The 8,295-nt window shown below is 60.9% G+C and overlaps 1 protein-coding gene across 3 annotated transcripts in view; it reads right to left on the minus strand.

Annotated features, from left to right (window-relative positions):
• The window catches only part of LOC115640747 (zinc finger protein 501-like), a 745,273-nt gene that overhangs the window by 243,673 nt on the left and 493,305 nt on the right, over positions 1-8,295 (minus strand). The window lies entirely within an intron of this gene.

An 8,295-nucleotide genomic window follows, 5' to 3' on the forward strand; every position in this document is an offset into this window, starting at 1 on the left:
GCTGCAGCGTCTCCAACTTTATGATTTTATCATGAGTCCTGTGATATTTGGTGTGTTTGATGAAGCCTCAGCTCCTGAAACCATGTGAGGAGGTGAGACTCGGCTTTTGTTTTCTAAACAAAGGAAGTATCTCATTCTCTTTGTTGCAGAGAAAGACTTAAAAATTTCACCACAGTGCAGTCTAAAGTTCTGAGACACCAAAAGGCAAATAAACTAATAAGAACAGATTTAATGTTTATTAGTGAATATTTGAAAATAAACGATACAGAGAGTTTAAAGCATCAGTTATTGTTTCATCGGGGATATCATACAGACTATGGGGGAGGGGTCAGTATTTTGGTATTGGGCAGCATATACCATATACAGTCTGTCATGTCCCCAATGCGGGGTGAACGGTGGGTGAGATCAAGATACAGTCGGGAGGCAGTGAGGGTACATCGCTCATACAAATAGGTTACAGACAGTCGTGGGAATAAAGGAGCGAGCTGGGTGATGAGGATAGGGCGACCCTCACATAGTGGAGTTTGGTTTGGTGGGTTCAGGGCTCAGGGGATAGAGTCCAACGGGGGAGTGTGAAAATCTCCTCCCCCCTTCGGGAGCACGGAGTCTCGCCCGCTTACTCCTGGTATTGACGGTGACCGGTGACGTGCTCCGTGTAGATGTCTCTGGACCATCTGATAGTGTCCGAGACCATCAGGCGTCTCATGAGCTGCGCGTAGCAACGGCCTACCCCGCAGGCCCGAAGCACGCGTTCATTACAAGGGTCCCAGGCGCCCAGGGCCCCAACAATCAGGGCGTCGGTATAGACCTCGTAGCCCTTTGACCGCAGAGTGTCCGCCAAGGGGGTGTATTTTTCGAGCTTTCGGGCTCGGGCCTCGCGGAAGGCCAGGGTCCTGTTCTCGAAACGAACCGTCACATCAACGAGGATGATCTTTTTTCGAGCCTCGTCCGTGACGACGATGTCTGGGCGCAGTGGGCTGTCGGTGCCAGGGACGGTGCGGTTGGTGACTTTTTCTCCCAGGTGCGGAGCGATGGCCTTTACCAGACGGTCCTGGATGGCGTTGTGACGCAGCTGCCAGGCTCTGGCGTGGGGCTTGCAGCTGCACAGGACGTGGGGCAGGGTCTCCAGGGCGTACCCGCACTTCCTGCAGCGCTTGTCTCGGTTCCCGTGGCGGACGGCTCCGTTGAGCGGGACGCAGTTTAGTCTGGCGCGGTGTATGAAGCGCCAGTCAGCGAAGCGGATGAAGCTGCCTGAGTGGAGGAAGTGGTTGCTGGAGTCCCACTTGCTGGTGACCTCGAAAACCTTGCCCTGGTCTGGTTTTTTCTTCAGCGTGCCCAGGTAGAGCGCGCGTACGGCAGCCTTCAGTGACCTCTCCAGCGTGCCTCTGGCTCCAGGGCTGATGACGGTGTCCTCCATCTCGGTCCGCGGTATCAGGACTCCCAGCTCCCGTCGGTCCTCGCTCCATACCCAGCGGCAGCCTAGTCGTTTCCCCAGTCGGCGCGTGGCATTGCGGGCACGGGTCCACAGTGAGGCTATGTCGCCTCTGTCTCGGGCGAAGTCACCGTCCATGGAGCCGCTCAGGAAGGTGGCCATATCTTGGCCAGAGGCAGTTCTGTCGATTCGCTTTGCGGTGGCGGAGCGCAGGGCGGTCATCGCGACGTTCTTTACCACGGCGTCCGGGCACGTCAGGAGGCGAAAGGCGTGTGTGACGACCGCGATATCGCAGAGGTCTCCCATGCGGGGGACGTTGGCGCCACCGTGCCGGTGAGCGATATAGACCAGCTCGTTGCTTGCTCTCTGGGGCAGGGACAGCCACTTCTTCACCAGTTGTCGGATGACGTTGTCCGCCTTGTTGAGGGGCACCTTTGCCACGGCGGATCCTCTCAGGACGAAGGCGATGCGGGGGATCAGGAACGTGTTGAGGGCATCGATTTTCTGCCATGGAGCCAGCAGGGAAACGTCGATCCTGGCGGCGTCCTGCAGGATTTCCTGGATGGTGTCCTCAGGGGTCTGCCGGACACGGAAGCCCGTCGGCGTGCCGAGGTGTTGGTACGCCTGCCCCTCGGCCAGGGGGACGACGGATTCACCCTGGATGAGGAAGTCCGTAGCCTGCATCGAGTTCTTCTTGCTGCAGTTGACATGGAGGGACGCACACTTTTTGGCGTTAAAGCGGAGTCCCGTCCATTCTGCGACTCTCCCGATGGTGTTGAGCATGCCCTGGAGCCTCTCGGGGTCGTCCGCGATCAGGACTAGGTCATCTGCGTAGGCCAACACGTTCACTCTCTTGCCGTGTAGGTCGAAGCCGTCGGCGCCGTCGGAGATTGCCCGCAGGAGCGGCTCCATGGCGAGGCTGAAGATGATCGGGCTGAGGGGGCAGCCCTGCTTCACGCCGCTGCGGATCGGGATCTCGGCGGTTTCGCCTTCTACCGAACGGATGGTGGTGCTGCAGCCCTTGTAGAGTTCCCGGATTAGGCGGAGAAAGGTCTCCGGCATCCCGAACTCCCGTAGGGTGCTGAAGATGTGATGGTGGGGGATGGACCCGAAGGCGTTGGCCAGATCCAGCCACGCTATTGCGCACTGGTTGTGGGCCCTCCTGGTCGTCTGGAGGACGGTCTGGAGCAAGAAGTTGTGCTCATAGCACCCCTCTGATGGCATGAAGCCTTTCTGGGCTGGGCTGATGGCTCCCCCGGTCGTCGCCCACTCCGTGATTCTGGCTGCCAGGCAGCTGGCGTATAGCTTGTACATTGTAGAGCAGAGGGAGATGGGTCTCCAGTTGCTGGAGTCGTCTCGCTCACCCTTCTTGTAGATGAGGACCGTCATGGCCTTCTTCCAGGAGGTGGGTGGCCGGCCAAAGCACCGGCATAGGTTAAAGATGCCGGAGAGCACATGGCAGCCGGGGTCCCGCTTTTTGAGGAGGCTGTAGGGGATGCCGTCTTTTCCGGGTGCAGTGTTTTTGGTCCTGGAGAGCCTGGCCATCACCTCTTTGGGCGTGAAATCAGCCTCTAGGCCATCTGCATTGGTGATGCGGGGCAGCGGGTGAAGGCACTCTGGGCGCTGCACGTCGTTCCTGGGCTTGTCAGCGAATACTTCCAGGAAGTAGTGGTATAGGCGCTCGGGCGGGATCGTGCAGTAGGATGAGGGACCGTCGAGGACCTTTCTCATGGCCTTGAGGCGGTTGGTTCTGTACAGCTTCTGGATCTGGGAGGCTGCTGCCGGGTCGTAGCGGTGGCTGGGGTTTCTTCGTCCAGCTCCTCGGGTGGTGGCGTCGCGGTTTGGGGCGGGCCTTCTGGAGGTAGGCCGTGCGGCCTCCTGGTTTGGCGTCCTCTTGGAGACGATCTCTGTGGAGAGCTCGCAGGTGAGCTCATTGATGAGTTGGTCGAATTCTTCAAACGAGGCTGTCGCTCGGAGCTTCTCGATCCAGGCAGCCTGCCAGGGCGTGGCTGGCCTAATCGTCGGCTGCCGGTCCTCTGGTTCCTCGGTCCGCGTGGGTAGTGGGTTCGCGGTTTGGCTGGCGGGTCGTCTCCCTTGCAGCTCGGGGGATCTTTCGGTTGGTCCCCGAGGCATAGCCGTCGGTGGAGTAGTGGCATTGTTGGTTGGTGGAGCCCGGCTTGGTTCGGCGGGTGCAGCGTCAGCGTCCGGTCTTTCGCGTGTGGTCATCGCCCGGGGGGTCGCTGTGGGAGTGGATGGTCTTCTGTTGGCAGAGAGTGGGCTGGTGCCTGTAGGGGCCGCGTCGGACTCTCTGACGGTGGGGGTCTGGGGCTGTGGTCCGGTCATAGCGGTGGGGTCTCCGATGTTAACAGTGCGTGGGGCGGTCTGGGGGGTGGCCCCTGTCCCCTGGCCAGGTGGAGTTCGCAGGGTGGGCTGAGGAGTTGCGTTGGCGCCCCTTGTGGCTGGAGCTCGGAGGGCGGGCCGGGAGCCAGTATTGGTGCCTCTAGGGGTGGGGTTTCGAATGGCCACGCGTGGTGGAGCACTGGCCCTTCTTGGGGCGGGTTCGTGTAGGTTGGAGGGGGCACTTAAGTGCCTCAGTTTGGAGATCTTCCGGGCGACCTGGGAGGAGGTGACAGGACCCCTGTTGGTAGGAGCTCGGTCAACGCTTCCCGTTGCAGCATTTGTCGTTCCGGTGGCAGGGTTCTGGTCCGCTGGCTCGGGGGCTGGGGTGGGCTTCTGGGCAGCGGTCAGCACGGTCGCTCTGCTTCTTTTCGGCACAGGAGCAGCAGGCTGGGGCACAGGATGGCGGAGGACCGGAGTAGTCTTTTTGCTGGTTTTCGTACAGCTGGCCTGGTGCGCCTTGCATTTCCTCTGACACTCGAAGGGCAGGCTGCAGCGGGCACAGCTGAAGGCGGTGGACTGGCCGTGGCACCTCTTCAGGTGCCTGGTGACCCCTCCGAGGAGATGAAAGCGTCGAGGCGGCAGGCAGATGGGGCAGATGAGCGCATCTGCAGTGAGGGGGTACTGGAGGTAGACGGTGTCTGGGGCGAAGCAGCCATCTTGTGGGGCGTTGGGGCCTTCCTGGTCATTTTCTGGTGCACAGCTGGCGAGGGGGGCGGCGTCCTTCGGTGGTAGCTGAGTCTCAGGAGCATTGAGGATTCCCCCCGGAGGCTGGAGTTCCTGGGGGGTGCAGGTGTCCTGTAGCGGGTCGGGGGATTTACTCCTCGGCAGCGTGAGGTGCTGGGGTGCAGTAGGTGTGTCCGGCGACCGCAGTGGAGCAGGGGAGTCATCTCGTAGCTGCTGGGGTGCGGGGGGCGTGATCGGCGAGCGCAGGAGGACGGGGGAGGCGTCTCTTGGCGGTTGGGGTGGCCGGTGGGCGGCGGGGAGGTCTTGTGGGATCTGGAGCAGCGTGGTCGTGGAGGGGCGCACTTCTGATGTCTGGAAAACATCAAGGGGCTCCCCAGGCGCCGCGAGTCGCGGCGGCAGGGGTGCCGGACGAAGGTCCCCCGGCGGACCGGGCAGCAGCGGCCAGGGCGCGCCGCAGGGCTCCCCGGGCGGCTCGGGGCACGGCAGCCAGGGATCCCCCCGCGGCCAGAGCAGGGGCGGCAGGAGTGTGCCATGGGGCTCCTCTGGCAGCGGTACTCGGGACACGGGGCAGAGCTTCCCGGGCTGCTCCAGGTGCAGGGGCCAGAGCATATAGCAGGGCTCCCCAGGCTGTACCTGCTGCGGGGCCATGGGGAGGGGATCCCCCAGCGGCTCAGGCGTTAGTGGCCGGAGCACATGGTGGGGCTCCTCAATCTGCTCAGGTGGCAGTCTGGGCGCAGGACAGGAGTCCCCCGGGGACCAGAGCGGCGGCTGCAGAGGCGCGCCACGGGTCTCCCCGGGCTGCTCAGGCAGCAGCAGGTGAGGTGCGGGGTCGGGGTCTCCCAGCAGCTTGGGAGGGAGCAGCCGGGGCGCAGGGCATGGGCCCCCCGGCACCCCAAACATCGGCGGCAGGAGCGCGCCACAGGGTTCGCCGGGCTGCCCAGAGAGAGGCAGCCCGGGCGCGGGGCCGGAGTTCACCGGCAGCTCCGGCGGCAGCGGCCGGGGAGCGGGGCAGGAGTCCCCCGGCGGCTCGGTGACCGGCATCCGGGGCATGCCGCGGGGCCCGCCCGGGAGCGGCGATATGGCCGCGGGACAGGAGCCGCTGGGCGACCCCGGCGGCGCACTGCAGGGTTCCCCGGGTCGCCCGAGCAGCGGCAGGCAGAGAGTCGGGCCGGGATTCCCCGGCGGCTCGGGCAGCAGCCGCCCGCTGCACCGTTGGGGCGGAAGGTGGAGACTCCCCGTGGGCAGCAACCGCGTGGGGCAGGGACTCCCAGGCGTCTCCACGCCATGGGAATCCCCAGGTAGCGCCCGCAGCAGCGGCTCAGGGCAGGGATCCCCTCGTAGCGGGGCTGGGCGGCGGTCCTCCCAGGGGGCCAGGGGCTGGGGTGTAGTGGGGCACTTACTTGACCCGGGCAGCAGTTGGTTAGTGGGGGTCTCCTCCTCTGGCAGCGGGGGGTAGTCTCTCTGCAGCTGCTGGTGCTCCGCAGACGAGTCTTCCCAGGGTAGGTGTATAGACAGGTAGGCTCCCTGCAGCTGCTGGTCATCCCTCCAGGTGGGGTTGTGAGAAGCGTCTTGGTCCTCAGTTGTTGCGGGGGCTCCTCCGGCAGCATCCTTCCCAGCGCGGGGGTCATCAGAGTCTTGGTCCTTGGTCGATGGGGGGGCTGCTCCAGCAGCATCCTTCCCAGAGGGGGGACGATTAGCCTCCTGGGCCTGGATCCTCGGGGGGACTCTTCCAGCATCGTCCGTTTCAGGAGCAGTAGGCCGGTGTTCAGTATCCTGGACGGGAGGAGCGGGTGAGGTTCTTCTGGTGCCCCTCCTCAGGGAAGCTGTAGTCACCTCCTTCCTCCTGGGAGTGGGGTCGCGAAGAGCTGGTTTTCTGCTGCTGATTTTTCCAGAGGAGGTGTCCAATGGGGTTTTCTTCCGCTGGCTTCTGGTGTTGCCATCCTTGCTGGTGGCTCGGGTCTTTGGAGCAGGCTTCTGCCGGGTTTTCCTAGCACTGGAGTGCGCAGGAGCAGCAGCTATTCGCGATAGTGTATCTGTAGAAGAAAGAGAATAAGAATTTTCTTCCAAAGTAGCATCAGAACAGTGCATATGCAAATCAGCTGTATCAGTATGCAAAGCAGTCTCCGAAGAAGAATAAATCTGTAGAGCAGCATCAATCTTTTCAGATATAGTTGTAGGAGATTCCATTCTCAGGACAGGGGTGTGCAAGTGTCCATTAAACAGAATTAAACTGATAAGAACAGATACTACACTTCTTAGCTCTAATACTTACTATATTGTTCTTATTAAACCTCATGATTTTGGGGGGCTGGCCTGCTTAAGATTTTTAAAGCACTGTGCCAGTGAGAATTCAGAGCATAAATCTCTCTGTTACCCCAGGGAAGCCCCCTAAATGAGTGTCATCGCAGATCTAAACCAGCACAGTGAACAGAAAGGGGAATGGACACAGAGGACAAGCTATGGGAACAAACACAGAGCTTGGCTGTGGGCCCCAAGCAGGCCATGAACACTGTCCCCCCAGGCCCTGCCAACAGCAATTCTGGGCCCCAGGGCAGAACAGTCAATGGGCCCCCGCTGGTGCCGGCAAGCACAAGCCACGCCCACATGGACCCATCTGACATTTGGGCAGTGCTGCGCCTGTGCAGGCTGGTACCTAGTGAGCTGCTGGCTGTGCTGCTGGGTGCGCTCTTCTGGCATGGCCAGGGCTTCCACATACCCACCCGGCTGCCTTCGCCGCCACCACCGATATCACCCCATGTGCCATAGGTGCTGAATTTTAATTTTGCCGGTGAGTGCCCCCTCTCAGCTCTGCCCCCTTCCCAAAGGTCAAGCCCCCACTCCACCTCTTCCTCTCCCACTCTGCCCCCTAGGTCCTCTCCCCCAAGCGCCTCCTGCCAACTCCTTTCTGCTCCCTCCTGCTTTAAGGGTGAGGTGTGTGTGTTTGGCTCAATCTTCCTGTTCAAAATGGCAATTTCCAACGTATTTATACACACACTTCCTTCATATTCCAGTCATTGAATGTGTGTCTATCACTGGTATCATAGCAATCCAAATAGTAATGAACTACATCATTACATTATCATGAATTACAGTGTATTAAAATCATTACACTCAGCTACAAACTGTCTTCAGTGACACCCCTGTGTAAAGACACTGTGTTCACTCTGTGCCTCATCTCTCTCTGCTCCCCACCTCCTGGGGGCTCTGTCTAGTGCCTGCAGAGGAGGTTCCCCCTCCTCAGATAGGAAGGGTGGCCTAGTGGTTCAGGCACAGGCCTGAGGCTCAGGTGTCCTGGGTTTGGTTCTCTGCTCTGCCACTGACTCCCTGCTTAGTCTTGGGAAAGTCACTTCACCTCTGTGTACCCTAGATGCCACATGGGGCTAATGCTGACCCTGCCTCTGAGGCTGAATCCCTTCATAGCTGTGTGGTGATGGGGGACATGGAGATACCAAGGTGAGTAGTTTGGGCTCCATACAGAGGGCACAGTAGGTGGAGGGGCTCAGGCCAGCTCTGTAGGGGTGAGGTGTCAGCCCATCTTCTGCCAGGGTCATGGGCTTCTCCCCTGACCCAGTGTGGCTCCTGCTGTGGTCCAGGGCTTCTCCCACCCACCCTGCATGACTTTTGTCGCAGTCGGGACTTCCCCTGCCCCCACCCAGCAGCCAGTGTCCAGGGCTGCTTCTCCCCACCCCTGACCAGTGCAGCTCCTGCCAGGGACTAGGACTTTTCTTTCCCCTAATGTGCCACTGCACCCATCCAACATGTGTGCCTAGGAGTCCTGC

Source organism: Gopherus evgoodei, unplaced genomic scaffold, assembly GCF_007399415.2.
Source record: "Gopherus evgoodei ecotype Sinaloan lineage unplaced genomic scaffold, rGopEvg1_v1.p scaffold_32_arrow_ctg1, whole genome shotgun sequence".
Classification (NCBI taxonomy): domain Eukaryota; kingdom Metazoa; phylum Chordata; order Testudines; family Testudinidae; genus Gopherus; species Gopherus evgoodei.